This window comes from Lichenostomus cassidix, chromosome 26, assembly GCF_008360975.1.
Source record: "Lichenostomus cassidix isolate B80296 chromosome 26, HeHo_3.0, whole genome shotgun sequence".
Classification (NCBI taxonomy): domain Eukaryota; kingdom Metazoa; phylum Chordata; class Aves; order Passeriformes; family Meliphagidae; genus Lichenostomus; species Lichenostomus cassidix.
The window spans coordinates 1,787,578-1,803,699 of NC_139506.1; the positions used below are offsets into that span (position 1 = coordinate 1,787,578).

At 56.7% G+C, this 16,122-nt stretch overlaps 1 long non-coding RNA gene across 1 annotated transcript; it reads left to right on the forward strand.

The window, feature by feature from the left end:
* The first annotated feature begins 568 nt into the window (after positions 1 to 568).
* LOC146426897 (uncharacterized) lies at positions 569 to 15,280 on the forward strand. The gene is made up of 4 exons (XR_014856583.1): positions 569 to 2,428; positions 2,967 to 3,629; positions 12,242 to 12,308; positions 14,624 to 15,280. It is a non-coding gene; the product is annotated as an uncharacterized LOC146426897 (long non-coding RNA).
* Positions 15,281 to 16,122: the final 842 nt, after the last annotated feature.

Consider the following 16,122-nt stretch of genomic DNA (forward strand, 5'->3'; position numbering starts at 1 on the left):
GGTTCAAAGCCTCAGCAGCAGCAGGGGGGAAAGCTCAGAGCAATAAGTGGAGCCAACCTCTGCCAAATTGGAGCAGGAGATGCCTTCCTCCCGCTGCCCAAACAGCCCACAGCATTTTCCCATTAAACCTCGGTGCCCAGAGTTATTGGGGAAGAAGAAAGAGGCAGGAGAAGCCCTTCCTGCATGGAGCCAGGGTGGAAAACCTCCTGGATCTGGGGGTGAGGACTCAGCAGCCAGCCTGGAGAGGGTGCTCCTGGAGGGATCACTCCGAGAGCCCAGATCCCAGGACACCAAGCCTGTTGGAAAGTCATCAACTCCAGGTAATTTGGGGGAAAATGAGTGTTTTAGAGAGGTGGGTCTAGGAAAAAATTATGCTGTGGTTTGGGCACCACCTTCCTCATGGGAAATGGGCAGAATGGGCCTTTCTGGGAGAAAAGCGTTGATTTGTGATTTTCTTTTTTGATGCCGCTCCTTCTGAGCATCTTCAGTGGGAGTTCCCCACCCCAGCTCGGCTGGGCAGAGCCCGAAAGCCGCAGGGAGGAGCTGAAACAGGGACTCACATGGTGGAGGGAGCTGGGGATGGAACCCCTGGTGCTGGGCACTTGGGAGGGTCACAGGTCTCTAGGTTTGGGGTCTGGGGGGATCCTGTGGGGTGGGGGGCTGTGGATGAGGTGTTTTCATTGGGGCAGAGGCTCTCAGAGCACAGAGACTGAATTTCATCCTTGAGGGATTGCTGTGTTTGGGTCTGACCCTGCTGATTTGGGTGACACAGATCCCAACCCATCCACTCTCCGGCTGACGGAATCAGAGTCTGATTCACACCAACAAGCCTCCTTCACACCTCTGCCTGGCTCTCCATCCTCCCCTGCTCCTGGGGTTTTCCTCCTGCCCCTTTTTTTGGGAGGACATTGCTCGGGAAAGAGGAAACGGAGCCCCCCTGCTCCCAGGGCCGCTGGGATGGGGTTTAATGGGTCCCAGGTGTGGCTCCCGCTGCCCCTTCCCTCCAGCTAAACTAAATCCAATAACCTCAGCCCGGGCATGAGCTCAGCGAGGCTTCCCCGGCACTGACCCTCCTTCCTCCGCCGCACGGGGAGTCACGGCTGTTAGCCCAGCAGATCTCCTTCCCCGTGCCGTGGCTCCCCCAGGAGCTGGGCAGGCTATCCTGGCAAGGGTTAGCCCACCCTGCGGGGACTGGGAAGGGGATAGAGTTGCACGAGGAAGGTTAATCGGCAGCAGGAGCGGGGAGGTTGCTGCAGTATCTTTCTTTTTTTTGGCTCTCCATCCCTCTGGCTCTGCCTGTCTGAGCAGCAGGCAGGGGACTGAGAGTGGGTGCTCAGGAGGGGATTGTGGAGCTTCCCCCTGGGAATGCTTTCCTGAGGAGGAAGGTGCAAAGATGGCTCTGTGTCCCTCCAGCTCACAGCAATTTCATTCACTCCTTTAATTTGAGGAGGTCAGACCCCGGGATTCACTGACCCTGTGGAGGCTGTATGGCATTCCAGGCTGAGATCATCCATGGATTCCTGCAGGCCCAGCTCCCAGCCCAGCCAGCTCCCTGCATTCATCCCCCCCACATGAACACAACCACGTCTGGGCAAGGGCACAACAGCTCAGGGCTGGTTGGGCTGTTCCTAGGGAGGAGTGAGGGTTGTATCCAGCCCCAAAATGGGGATATGCCCTCCCTGGTGGGAGCAAGAACATTTGCTATGGGAAGAAAAATTCATCAGGAATCAGGTGCAGGAGCTGTGCACTGCTGTGAGATCCATCCTCCCATTCCCTGTGCTTCCTGCTGGGATAACCTCACCTTGATGGGGCTCCATGTGCTACCTGCCCCCATCCCATGGAAATCCCCCATCCCAAAAGGGGTTTCCCATCACCCAACAGCTACCTTTGGGGTGATGCTTTGTTCCAAGGCTTCTGCTGGCCCCAAAGAAATGCAGGAGGGCACCCGGAGGCAGAGCCCCAGTTTGTTGTTTTAATAAATCTGAGGCAGACAGATCCGGTGTGGAGCAGCTCTCTTTGTGGAGCTGGATAGGTTGGAGATACTCCGACAGAGAGGCTCAGCCCCACCCTGAGCTGCTGCCAGTTCCTGGCTCCTGGAAAAAGCTGTTCCTGCTGTTTGGGTCTTAGTTTAGAACAGAAACAAAGCTTGAGAAGAACAGAACAGAGGTTGAGGGATAACAGGACAGGGGGTTGTGACTTTGGAGGTTCTTTTCTTGGAGGCTCTTAAAACACCTTTCTTCCTGTGTCCTGTCAAAGCAGCCTGGGGATGAGGAAGGGGATGGGGATGGGGATGAGGATGAGGATGAGGATGAGGATGAGGATGGCTCCCTGCCATGGCTCCAGAGCCCAGCACAGGATCACATTCTCCCCACTGCCCTACTCCCTGTACCCACCCCAGGACCTGTGTGGTGAAGCCAGAAGGCAGGAGGTGAGTGCTGTGCCCTCCCCAGACAAACAAGCAATCCCTAGGATAACCCCCAAAATCCCCCCCTGGAGTGCACCCCGATATGTTCTACCAGGCAGGTGACATCAAAGGGACCTGGGCTCTGTCCCTGTCCTGGCAGCTGCTGATCCAAAGGCACCAACCTCCCCACCCCATCCTGGCTCCCAGGGCCTCCCATCAGCCCCAATTTCCTGCAAACCCTGCTGATAAGAGACTGATCCTCAGCCATGGAAATCCGATGCCCTGGCGTCAGGGAACACAGGTCCTGGGGGATTGTGGAAATCCGGCTGAGAATGAGCAGATCTTGCTGCTTTCCCTCCTTCCCACTGCAAAAAAATCCTTTTGGAGGATGGATGTGGTCTTAGTGCCTCTCCCCGGGATTGTCCTGGGTTTTGTCCCCCTGATCTGTGCTGGCACTGCTGCATTCTGTGGGTTAGAAGCCTCCAGGCACACCTGCACCCATTGAAGCACCCCAAAAATAACTGGGTGCTCATTGTGAATTTACAACATCTCTTTTTTTCAGGCTTTGCTGAGTTTGCTGAACCCCAGGGACTCGTGGATCCCACCTGCTCTCTGGGAAGGTGAGAGTCAGGGATGTTCCCTTCTCTCTTCTCCCTCCATTTGGGATCTGTCCTGGCCGTGTCCAAAAGGAGGAAGTAAACCCTAAAATCTCTCTCCCAGGCTGGTCTGGGGGCAGGTATTGGGCAGGATTTGGGTGCTGTGGGTTTGCCTGGTGAAGGGACTGGTGGGATATTGGGTTTACTGGAATGGAGATGTCTCATATCACACCCACCCTGCAGCAATGCTCTCTGCCCAGCAAGCACCTGAGTCATTCCAGCTTACTTATTGCCTTGTTCTCTCAGCCTGGCTGTCCCCTGCCTGTGCTGTGACATCCCTCTGCTCTGCTGGCCCTGGGGACTTTGTCCTCCCAGCCAGTCTTGAATTTGGGGTGGATTTCTCCCTTTACAGGTATCCCTGTGCAGTCAGACCAGGTGTTTCAGCCTGGAGCTGCACATCCTGACCATATTGGGGTGAAACCATCTCCAGGTTCGGCTGTCTCTTTGCCAAGCAGGAATCGATTCAGCTCCAGAACTGCTGGTCCTGAAGGGCAGAGGGAAAGTGCTGAGGTAGGGAAACCAGACATCTCCAAAAATCCACTCAGCTGAACACAGTGCCCTGCTTGGAGGTCTGTAAATCCAGAGCTGATCCACACCCAGAAATTACACTAATTTAATGGAGCTGGTTTCTAGATTGGTTCATCCCTGTGCCAACCACTGCAGCGATTGAACTAAACTGATTTTCTTGAGGAATTCCTTGTTTGGGAGTGCTGGAATCCACTGCTCTGCTGCCAGTCCACTGGGGCAGTTAAACTGCCCTAGGGTGGTCGTTCTCATGGGGTTTGGCCTGGGTTAAAGAGCTGCTTTTTATCCCAGGGGAGCTCCAGGGTTTGTCTTGCCTCTCCCCTTTACAGCTTGGTGAACATGGGGTCCCTGCACTCGGCCCTGTCCCCATTCCGAGGGGATAGCCCGGGTCTGCAGGGGTCTGGAGGGATATTTGCAGCACCGGGATGGAGAGGAGAATTTGGGATCTGCATCGCTCTCACGCTTCTGCCCGCCAGAGCCCAGACGTGGGCAGGGCACGTGAGTCCAGAACCGAGCCTGCTGCAGCAGAAATCCTGCCTCAGCAGCCAAAATCCTCAGTTTTTCCACCCAAATAAAGTCTCAGCCAGAAAACGGGCTGTATCCAGGGCAACGGCGATGCCTGGCAGCTGGGGTGCGCTGGGATGGAGTTTGGGATCCCTCCGGAGCAGCCCTGGGCTGGGATGGCTGCGAGCATCGCTGCGGGCTCTGCGCGGCGGGATGGCAGAGCTCGGGGGTCTCCCGGGGCTGTGGATTCCCCCCGAGCCTCACCGAGATGCTCCACTGCCATCTAGTGACGGCGGGACAGGGACAGGGCGGGCGGTGGCACCGGGTGGGCAGCAGATCCCGGCTGAGCCCCCCGGGAGCTCCCCGCTGCTCCCGGGATGTGCAGCTGTAGGGCTGGAGCGGAGAGCAGAACTGTCTTTTTCCTCTGGGAGAAGAGGTCTCTCCATGGGGGACGATTCATTCCCTCCAAGGACAGAGCGCCCTCCCTGCTGCTCTTGCCTGGGTCAGGTTGGCCTCGGCGGAGGGCGCGGGGTTTGTCCAGCTCCGAGTGTCCAAACACAACCGAAACACCTCCAAACCGGGCTGTTCAGGGTTAAAAACTCTCCTTTTGCAAAGGAGATGATGGGAGCGAGGTGTCTGCGCAGTTTTTGTTAGGTACCCAACTCCAGCACCTCGGGCACCCCAGAGCATCCCTCCTCCCTCCCTCATCAACACACTTAAATTATTTAATGCCTTTAACATAATTAACACGTTGCAATCCTAAACTGCGAGCAGCTGCCCAGCCCTGCAATTTCTCCTTCCAGCTGCCCATTAATGCCTCCCTCCGGGCGATTCTGTAGCAGGAAAACGCCACAAATCCCCGCCCTGCGCTGGAGGAGAAGGAAGGAGCGGGGCAGAGGATCCGTGTGCATTAACATAATTCACCCACCGCAATCCCAGATTGCTTGGAGGCTGCCTGAATCCCGAATTTATCCTGCTAATGCGCCCGCAGCGGCTGGTAGTGCAAAGGTGTGTGTGAGGCTGGAGCGTTGCCCCGATCCCTGATTTTCGGAGATGATTTATTTCCTGCTCTGCCTCACTCCTCAGATTTCCACCGACATCACCGCAGTTGCGTGAGGCTGATATTGATACGCCTCTGGTCTGTAATTACCTTTGCACATGCTAATTGTGTAATTCGGAGAGGCAATTACCGGGGGAAAGGAGCTGGGAAGTGGGGCTGGGTTGCTGTCCCGGGTTGGCTGCTCCCGAGATCCATCCGGAATAGGCGCCTGCTGAAGGCACCCCTTTCCCATCACCCTTTAAATGATTGTCTGATCCTCGGGTTTTACCCCAGCTCTGGTGGATCCCAAGGAAATACCACTCTGTTTCCAGCCCCACGTGTGCCAGATGCCACCCTACCGGCAGGATTCCCTGTGCCGGGGTCAGACACGTCTCCCGTGGGCTCTGTTTTTGTGGATGGATGTTCCCAGTGCTTGGCTCATCCCCAGCCTGACCCTGCTCCCCACCATCCACACGGATAAACCTTCCTGGGATGCTGGAAGAAGAAGAAGCATGAAGTTCTGGAGGATGGATGAGGCAGGGAGGGGAGGGCTGGGAGCAGAATTTGGTCCAAGATGAATGATCCAACTTCTTTCACCCACAGCTTTTTCCTGTTGGTGCTCTCAGCTGTTGGCTGAGCCGCTCAGTGAGTGATCTGTGAGTGATCTTTTTTGATATATTTTCCCAGTTTTGCCCTGGAATCTTTCCGGGTTTTTATTTGGGTGCAACCTGCTGGCTCCCCCTCAACACAGGACATTTATTCATCTCCATCTCCTCCTCACTGCCTCCAGACTCTCACCTCCACCGATGCCTCCAGGTTCATCCCAACCTTTGGGCTTTCCTGGGATAATTTCCCCCACTGGGATTGACAAGCAGCTCAGAGGCTGAGCACTAACAGCTCCTCACCCCTGACACCCAGCGCCTGGTCAGTGCAGCTCCCTGTGCCTTTGGATTTCAGCATCAGCCTTCCCTAAGGAAGGAATTGAAGCCCCAGGCACGGCTCACTATGGTGTGCTGGCAGCACTGATCCTGTTTGTAAACACTCGGGTGAGAGATGTGCAGCTCTGGCTCTTGTCTGAACCCCTGGGCTTCCCGGCTGGATCCTTCCAGCCAAATCACACCTCTGACACAGGGAGATCAGCTGCCCTTTCCTCTCTGAATCCCAGCCCCAGAGGTTTGGCAGGACATCCCCTGTGATGGGACAGCACAGAGAGCTCAGCATTCCCAGTGGGGAGCGCTGGAATCCCCCATGGGGTCACAGTGCAAACCCCCATGGAGCCAGGAGCTGCAGCCCCACAGCTCCTGCTGCTTTTTCCTGGTGTGCATGGAAACCTTTGGGTGCAGCATTGTCTCTGCTTTGCCCTGCCAGGATTGTCCCTGCCGTGTACAGCAATTAACAGGCTCGGTTAATGGGATCCATGATGGTTGTTGGCAGATCCAGCCCAGCCCAGCGAGGGTTGGGGGTGTTGGGGAGCCTGAGGACCCCCCAAGGGCAGGTGGTGCTCAGCCATAAATCCACACCAGCCCGTGGGGGAGTGGAGGCTCCATGGTGTGAGTCCATCCAGGCTGAGCAACCGATGGCTTTTTGCATGTGGAATAATTAACACCTGGGTTTTCCTCTCCCCTGACCTCCAGCAATGCACAGAAGGGCTGTGGGGAGCACGGTGGCTCGTTTTTATTGTTTGTGTTATGGTAGGGCCTACACAAACACCTCATGGGCTGCAGCCCTTGTGATGGTGGAGATCCCCAAATCCACCCAGAGGGGTGCAGCCTGGCAGGGGATGATGCTGGTCCTGGCCCAGTGAGAGATCCCATGCTGAGGAAGGCAGGGGATGCCCAAATTTTTATTTCAGATTTCGGCTTCCATTCCTGCTACTGCTCATTGGCACTTGTGATTTTGAGGTGTGGGTGAAGCAATGCTGGGGGAATGGGGACCCTGGGTGGGGGTTTTGGGGTGTCACAGGCACGAGGGCAGCACTGGGGACCACAAGGGTGATGTTGGAGATGCAGACGGATCAGAAGGAGCTGCTGGAGGGAGCAGAGGGATAATTTTAGCCTGGAGCAGAGCTCAGCAGCCCCAGGTGCACATCAAGCGCTCGAACTGAGGCATCCTTTAAAAGCTGCGAGGGCTGGGGCATCTGCCTGCTTGTGGGAAGCATCTGCGGCTGCTCCAAGCAGCTTTTCCTTCCCCTGCTCCAGCGTGGCTCTGCCCCAGTCGCTTGCCGGAGGTCGCTGGCCCCAGGGCTGGTTTGGTGCTGCAGCCACCCCGGCAGACACTGCCTTTCCAGCTGTGCCCTGCAAACGCAGCTCTGCCATCACCCCTGGGCTGCTCAGGGGTTTGGGCTCATCCTGCCCCATTCCCGGGTGTTCCCCTGAGCCCAGGTTGGTGCCGAGCACCGCTTCCCTTCAGCGGAGCTCCTGCAGCGGAGCTGAAACCAGCCCGAGCAATTAAAAGCACCCGCAGCAGATGGTCGCTGCCGTCTGTCTCCTCGCCGCCGCCTCCTCGCTCTTCCTCTCCTCATCCTCTCTCCCGACTCCTCTTATTCTTCTCTTTTGCTGACTTATCCCCTCCAGGACTTCCTTAGCCGAGCAGGACCCCCGCATTCTCCCGCACCCCCAGCCCCTATTTCCACCCGGAGCAAACACAAAGCTGAGCTCAGGAACTGAGGTGAGGACAAAGCTCCACACGAGGGGAAACTGAGGGACGAGGGAGGCTGGGACCTGCTGGCTCCACCCGACCTTCCCCTCCCAGCTGCAGAGATGCTGCCGCTTGTTTTGTGTCCTTGGCTCCAGCTTTGAGCATCTTTTTGAAGGAGCTGTGAGTTCTAGAAAACAAACAGAATGGGAGGTTAAAACACCCATGAAATCAGCCTGGTTGGATGTTTTCTCCCGGCTCCCTCTGCACACCCGAACTCTTCCCTGGACTCACAGGCACCTCCCCACATCCTGCACTGGGGAGGGCTGGAATTTCCAGGTGGTGCAGCAAACCCGGAGCTGCCCCAAATCTCTGAGAAGGCCACGGGCTCGGCAATCCCCTGTCCCAAACACGAACTCCCCCTGTGCCCGAGGGACTCCCGCGGGGCCGCATTCCTCCGCGGTCCCTTTCTCAGCGGCGGTGGCAGTGTCACCGAGCCCGAGCCCTGCAGCGGGACCATCCCGGCTCCATCCCGGCCTCAGCAAGCCGCATTGTTTTTTTCGGGGGGTTGATTTCTCCTGCTGTTTGTCTCTTCGCCTCCTCCGGGGTCTCTTTGGCGCTGCCAGTTTTGTTGGATGCCCAGAGCTCCTCCCGGGTGGCAGCGGCTGATCCCTGCCCGGACAATGGAGCTGCTGCTGTCTTGGCAGCATCTCTGTGCTGCCGGCCGTGGGGATGCTGAGCGGGGGGAGAGATGGAGATCGACGGGCGGTTGGTGTTTGGATGATTTCTCACGTCAGGGCTGAGCCGGGTGGGTGTTTCCACGGGAAGGTTCCCCGGGAGGTCCCTGAAGGTTTGGTTTTGGGGGATGAGCTGGGTCTCAGCAGGGATCGTGAATCTCTGAGGGGTTTTGGATAGGGAGTAAAGTCCTGTTTGCTGAGTAAATCCCTCCCTGATCCCATCAAGTGCTGCTCAGCCCCAGGTGGTGCTGGAGCTGCAGGGGAAGGGATGGGCATGGCAGAGGAACCCCCACTTGAACCCAGCTCAGAAAGCTCTGGGAGAAAGGAGGAGAGACCAGAAACAAGGGGGCATTCAGCAGGTACAAACCAGACCCCAAACCACAGCCAGCCCTGCTCCTCCCGGTGGGAAGCTCTGGCCAGGAACACCTCCCATCCCATCTCCCCTCACCCCCGGCCAGGAAAGGAGCCTTAGGGATGAAAATCCCCCTCTCAGCTCCCTGCAAAGCTGCAGGAAATCTTGCCAGGCCCGAAAAATCCCCCTGCCCTGACATCTTGCAAAAGCTGCCCCTGTGCAGGGTGCTCCAGGCATGACCCTGCATCCCTGTGAGAGTCGGGAGGGACACTGTGGCTCTGTGGGACACACAGAGCTCATCCCAGGAGATGCTGCCCAGGCAGGAATGCTCCTCAAAGCTCTCCCGAGCCTGACGCTTTCTCCTGGCCGTGCTGCAGTTGGGCTGTGGGATGGGAGAGAGGAATCAGCCCCGGGGGCTAACGAGGGGAGCTGCCTTGGCCCGTGCCAGCTGTGGTGGGGAGGCTGTCTGTCCCGATGGATGGAGCACAGCACGGAGTGTGAGGAGGGATGGCATCCAGGCTCTTCTCTCCAGCAGCGTTTCACATTCCTTGGGGCTTTTTCTGTCTTTAAAGCTCGTTGAGGACCTCGGAGGGCTGAGGAGCACCAGGCAGGGAGGGGAGGGGAGGGCAGGGCAGCTCATCCCATCCCAGCCTAGCCCAACCCGCCTGTCTTCACGTGGATGATCGTTTCCAGCTGAATTGCTGCGATGGGATTTTTTTTTTTTTATCAGCTCCTTTAGTCCTCCCAGTGACCTCTCCCAGCCCTGAGCCCTCCTGGGTTTTCCCACTCTGCCTGTACAGCTAGAGAAGGGCTGGATCACAGTCTGTAGCAGGACAGGCTGTGGAAACACCTGGCTGGCTGCTGGGATCCAAAGATAAAATCCCAGGCTGTGCTCAGGGTCAGGGATGAGGAGACACAGTGCCTTGGCCTGATGCTTTGGGTTTGTTTCAGACCAGGGCTGCTCTCGGGGCACTGTTGGGTGGGTTTGTGCCATGGGAGAGTCAGTGGGCATTCCTGCAGCAGCTCCTGGCTTTGGGGACACCTGAGGAAGGACGAGGAGTGCAGCACTAGTGTGCTGGTGTTGGCACTGAGCTCCGGTGGGATGTGCTGAGACAGAGCTGAGAATTCTCAGGAGGAGGGAAAAGCCAGGCTGGATCATTGCCCTCTGCTGCTCTCCATCAGTCATAGCTCAGCCCAAACAGCTGGGTTGGAGGTGCTGGGAGGCTCAGGTGGTCTCAGGGAGCACAGCAGGTGTTTCTGGGCTGAGCCCTGCGAGCTCCAAGCTCAGTTTGTGCTGTGCCACAGCACTGCCAAGCCCTGCCCAGCCACTGCCACCAGCACAGAGGGTGTGCTGCTCCATCCCTGCCCATGTCCTTCACCCCAGGTGGTTGTATCCTGCTCTTGGAGGGGCTCCTGGAGGGGTGTGAGGGATTTGGAGGTTTGATCCTGGTCTAGGGAAGGATGCAGCACTTCATTTGATCCAGGAGAGCAGCTGGGATGGAGAGGATGGGACAGGCTCTGGCTCCTGGTTGAATGGGGCTTTGCAAGGTGATCCACTGGGACACAGGAAGGATTTTTCACTTGTGCCAAGCTCTGCAAGGAAGGAGGGAGCAGGATGAACCAACCATCCTGTGTGGATCCATCCCTTTTCCCTTGCTGCCACATCCACCCTGTGGGGCTGATGGACCAATCCTGCCCCAGCCTGACTGCTGGGTGAGCTGGGCACCTCACAGCCTGTGATTTTCCCACTTTTCCCTTGTTCTCTCTAATGGGATCATTAATCTCACCTCCCATCTCCTCAGCTCTGCTCAGCCGCCCAGAGGTGACCTGGCTGTGGGGAGGCAACACCTCGGGGAATGGGGACATTGAGGCCAGGGGAGCTCAAAGCCCGGTGGGAGGAAGCTGAAGGGGAGATTTGGGAACCGTTTTGCCTGGAAACTTATAGAAAGCAGCATCCTGGGGAAGGAGGCGTGACGTCAAAGGCAGCGCTTAAAATATACCCAGGGCAAAATCACATGGCAGCTGGTGAAACAGGAGCTGCCGGGCTCGAGCACGAGTCCCGCGGGAGCCTCGGGGATCCGGTGGGAAGCTGAAGCTGCTTCCCAGCCCCTGCCATGGCCGGGGAGCTGCTCTGCCAGGCTGGGGACAGCGGGGAGGTCTGGGGACCGCAGGTGGCCGCCTGGTTGCCATCTGCTGCCGGCAGCCGGGGCTGTGGCTGAGCGGCCCCGGGGCGGTTTTAGATGACTTCTGTTGGGAGCAGCTACTGCTGGATGATGTTTGGCTGCATCTCGTTAGCTGGGTAGAAAATCGCGCCGGGTGCCAAGCTGCTGAGGGTCACCTCCCCAGAGGGGCGGGGATGATGAGCAGCTCGGAGGGGTTGGCTCAGCAGCCCAGGATGTGCTTTTCCCACACGGAAGATGCAGTTTGGGGTGAAAATCCTCTGCGTTTGGCACTCTGAGCCCCGCGGAGCTCACCGGGCAGGTTTGCACAGTCAGGGTGAGCATTGCAGGAACAAACCAAGCGCTGCTCTGGGCAGCAGCAGAGAAAACTGCAGCAAGCTCCCTCCCTGCAGGGCTGTGTCTGCCCTGGGGACCTGGGCAGGGGACACGTCCCACTCGGAGGAACTGGCCTGCAGTCAGTCTGAGATCTCTCCTCACTCCTCCAGGAACAAGCAGCACAGTCGGCAGTGCCTGTGCAAGGAGACCTGAGGCTGAGCTGCCCTTTGAAGGGGTTTATTTTCGTTTCCAAGGACCACGCAGCTCCCCAGAGTGGGTCCAGGCAGCCCCAGATCCCAACTCAGGCCTCTGTGCTGGGCTGTGAGGGAGGGATTTGGGGGTCTGTCCCTCTGGAAACCCTCCAGGGAGGTGGATGTGGCTCAGATGGGCCATGCAGGCAGCGGGGGGCAGGACAGGAGGTCTGGTGTGGGGAAAAATATCATCCAAGCTATGGGCAAAGCCTTAAAAAAACCTGAGATCACCCAAATCCCTTCCAAAAATCCATCCAGGCCATCAAAACCACCTGGAAATGCTGTGACAGCCTGAGCTGGAGTGGTGCCACCCAGCCCTGGTGCTCCTGAGCTCACCCTGTTGCACAATGTGGCCTCCACTGCATCTGCCCTGCCAGCAGCTTGGCATGTGAAGAAAATTAAGAGCAGAACTCAGGAGCAGCAGCTCTTTAAAGCATGTCCCGCTGCTTGGAGCCCTTCCCAGGGGCCGTGGGACGTGGTTCTCATTCCTCTGCCCGGGCTGGGGTTTATTATTTTTGCCTCTATTGTGCAGAGTCCCCTTTATTCCCTGCATGTCTGTCCCCGGGGGCTGAGAGAAGCAGTGTGGTTTTCTTGTGCTCAGACATGGCTTGCTGCCTCCTCCCAGCCACCCTTTTGTCTTTCAGACATGATCTGGAGGCCAAAAATAGATGATCTCTGCTCCTTCCAGCCCGGGAGACAAACAGCCAACAGGTGAGTGCATGGAGGGGCACTGGGCTGCATTAATTAGGATCACTAGTAAAGGGAGATGTTGCTTTTAAAGGTGATTTTCTCCGCAATTCCTGATGTTTCCAGCTGGGGCTGTCTGGCATCAACCCCGTTTTTGGGGACACACTGCCCTGTGGGGTTGTCATCCCGCTCTTGAGTGACCCAGGAGGTTTGGGAACACTTGGAAGTGCCACCAGATCTGTGTGGGCTTGATGGTCACAGCTGTCCCTGAGGAAGTGGCACCTCTGCGATGGCAAATCCAAGGGGAATGCCCTGGTTGGGATCCCAGCCCTGCTGCTGCCTCTCCCACCCTTGGGCACATCCCTCTGCCTCATGGGATGAGGGAAACATCCTGGCAGAGAGAGCTGGAAATCCTGGGTGGAAAATGCTCCGTAAGAGCCAGAAATTCCTCTGCTCTGAGTCAGGCTGGGCTCTCCTTTCCCTGGGTCTGCTCCTTTCCCTCCTTGTTTGCAGCTCTGGCCCCGAATGAGCCACGGCAGGCCCTGGCTTTGCAGGCAAATACGTATTTAGAAACCGGAGGGCTTTATCCCCTGCAATTATGATCACTTGAATGTAGGTCGGCTTGACAGCTTAGGTGGAAAATCATCTTCGGAGCGTTCTGGCAGCTCTGCACTCTCTGTCCTGCTAATCCCCACCCTGTTCCCGCTCTGTTTTGGGGCAGCAAGCTGGGTTTTGGAGCTGTTTCACTAGCACAGGAGGCACTAAGGGGGATTATTGAGGCAGCTGTCTCCTCCCAAAGGCACAGGAGGGAGTTTGGGGTCGATGGGATGGGAAGTGCAGCTCCCTCCTGATGCTCCAAGCTGCCCGGGGAGATGTTCATTCATCCCCGTGCTCCCTGAAGGTGTCCATTCATCCCTGCTTTCCGTCCATCCCGGTTTCCTGTCTGTCCCTCCCTCCCCACAGCCCTGCAGAGTGCTTGGAAGCTCAGGCTCTGCCGCATCCCTCCCGGGAGGCACCGCTCCGTCCTCGCCTGCTCCATCCTCGCTCCCTCCAAACCTCCCCGCTGTATTTTTCCTCCCGAAATCACAACTTTCATCCTCTCAAAATCCTCCCCCACGCCGGGCCCCCTCCCCTGGCCCGGTCCTATGAATGAATGGCTGGTGGCCCTGTGATGCCATTTCCATGGTGACAGATGGCAGCGGAAAATGCGGGGATCAGGGTCACATGAGAGCAGCGGTAAATTCAGGCAGTTATTTATAGGCTGCTGCTCCAGCGTTTATGGAAATGCGTCTGCCTTCCACCGTGGTATCAGCGCAGCGCCGGCTCTCCGGGGCACTGCTCTTCCAGGAGAGACATTACTCATGCTCTGCTTTAATCCAGACTGTTCCCGCTGCTCTCAGGCTGGTGTTGGAAAAGTACCGGGCAGAGGGGCTGGGGTATTTTTATTTTTTTTCTGAGCTTGAATCTCTCTGAATCAGCCTCAGCCGAATGCAGCTGTAACCTTCTTGCATCTGCCCGTGGCATCTCCTGGGCTGGTCGCTGCAGTGTGACGACCTGGGCCGTAATCTGAATTTTTGGTCCTGAAAATGTTCGTGGCAGAGCACAAATCCAGCTTTGTCTCACCTGGTTTGAGTTCTGATACAGCTGGGAATCATTCTGTGCCTCAGTTTACCAACGCACAACACGCTTGGGTGGTGCATGGTGAACCAAAGGGAGGTTTCAAATCCACAGGGGAGGATTTGTGACACCTCAAGGTGCCATTGAGCCAGCCCTTCCCATCTCCAGCAGGCTCATCCCTGCTCCCTGCTGAGATGTGTGGGAGCAGGGAGCTGAATGGCTGCTTCAGCCCCTCCTTAATCAGCATCCTTGATTTCTCTTTGCTTAAGGCTCCCTTAATCAGGTTGCTCAATCATCTCTTGGTTAATGTGAGTGTGCAGAGAGTTTGCTGCTGCTGGTGCTTGCAGCCCACAGGATCTGCTGCTCCCCTTCCCCAGCCCTCCTGTGGACACAGTGCCTGGATGCAACAAAAATCCCCATCTTTGGAAATCCATGAGTGGTTTTTGCAAATCACAGAGTGGTTTGGGTTGGAAGGGACCTTAAAAGTCATCCAGTCCACAGGCAGGGACACCTTCCACTATCCCAGATTGTTCCCAGCCCTGTCCAGCCTGGCCTTGGACACTGCCAGGGATCCAGGGGCAGCCAAACTTCTCTGGGCAGCCTGTGCCAGGGCCTGCCCACCCTGTCCCTTTGATGTCCTGGCTGTCTGTCCTGTCCAAGTCTCCCTTTCCCAGTCTGGGCATCTCATCCTTGGCTCCTCTGTTTGCTCCCCATCCTCCAAGGAGAATTTCCCATGGGAAAGGCTCTGACAAGACGCCTCATTGAGAACACAGACATCTTTGAAGAGGTCACAAGAACTGACCACAGCCCAGAGCAGCCCCTGGCAGGCTTTGATCCACATCCCACCTCTTCCAGGCTGGTCTTCATCACCCATCACATCCTGGATTGTGCAGAGATGTTGCCACAAGCCCAGCAGACACCGTGCATTTTGCACTGGGTGGGTATTTTGATTTTTAAATCATGACTGTGATGGCTCTATTCCCTTTCCAAAGCTGCCTTCCCCATGGCCAGGCTGGGTGAGGCACAGGGGTAATGGAGTGTGGAGCTCTTTCCTTCCCGGGGGAAGAGGGAGAGTTATGGCCATCGGAGCTGGCTGAGCTCCCAAGTACCTGGGAGAATTGATCGTTTTGTGCCTAATAGGCTGGAAAGGGAAACAGCTCCAAAGGCCAGGAATGTGCAGATCCAGGAGCTGGAAGGAGCGTGGTTTGGGGCTGGAGGTTTGAATCCTCTGGAGTTTGTCTCTTCCAAATGTGTTTTTCCTCCTCTCAGGGTTTCTCACTGGGTATTGATACCAGTATCCCCAGCACCAGAAATGTACTGGTGGGGAAAATGCATCCAGGCTCCACTGCTGGGGTTTGGATGAGCTGAATTTGTGTTTTCAGGACCAGGAGACTTTTCCATGAGGTATTGAACCATCAGTGAACTCCTCTGAAAACTCCTTTTCCCTGCAGTGAACCAACCTGTGCTTTTCCTGATTAACCCAGTCTGAGGTTTTCTGAGGGCAGCACTGAATAGCTGGGCAGGGCTGAGCCCTGCAGCTGTCCTGAGCTCTGCTCCCCACACTGAGCACCCTGAGAGGCTGTAGGAAATTGGGCCTGAAAAGCTGGATTTGGGGTTTGCTTGCCCTCAAGAGCCGTTTGTGAGTGTATTTCTGCCTCCCTCCAGACTGAGTGTGCTGCTATATCCCACCAGGAAGGAGAGTGGATCCTTTTAGCTGAAGAATTTTATCATCTGAGTTAAAGGTGGGTTAGAGGTGGAGACCTCAGAGCCCCTTGCAGGAGCTGAAGGAACCTACAGGGAAGCCAGAGAGGGACTGTTCATCAGGAACTGGAGGGACAGGACAAGGGGGATAGGTTTGTGTTGAAAGAAGGGGAATTTGGGTTAGATATTAGGAAAAAATTCTACCCTGTAAGGTGGGTGAGGCTCTGGCAGAGGGTGCCCAGAGAAGCTGTGGTTAACCCTGGATCCCTGGAAGTGTCCCAGGCCAGGCTGGACACTGGGACTTGGAGCAACCTGGGATAGTGGAAGGAGTCCCCTATGATAGGGAGTGACATGAGATGGGCTTGAAGGTCCCTTCCAACCCAAACCATTCTATAATAAATGCAAATATCTCATGTATCATATCTCAAATATCTCAAAGCTGGCGGACATCCCAGCTCAGCCCTGCTCTGGTCACTGCTGCTCCTGGGCTGATCTGGCAGAGAGAACTGGTGTGGCCAGA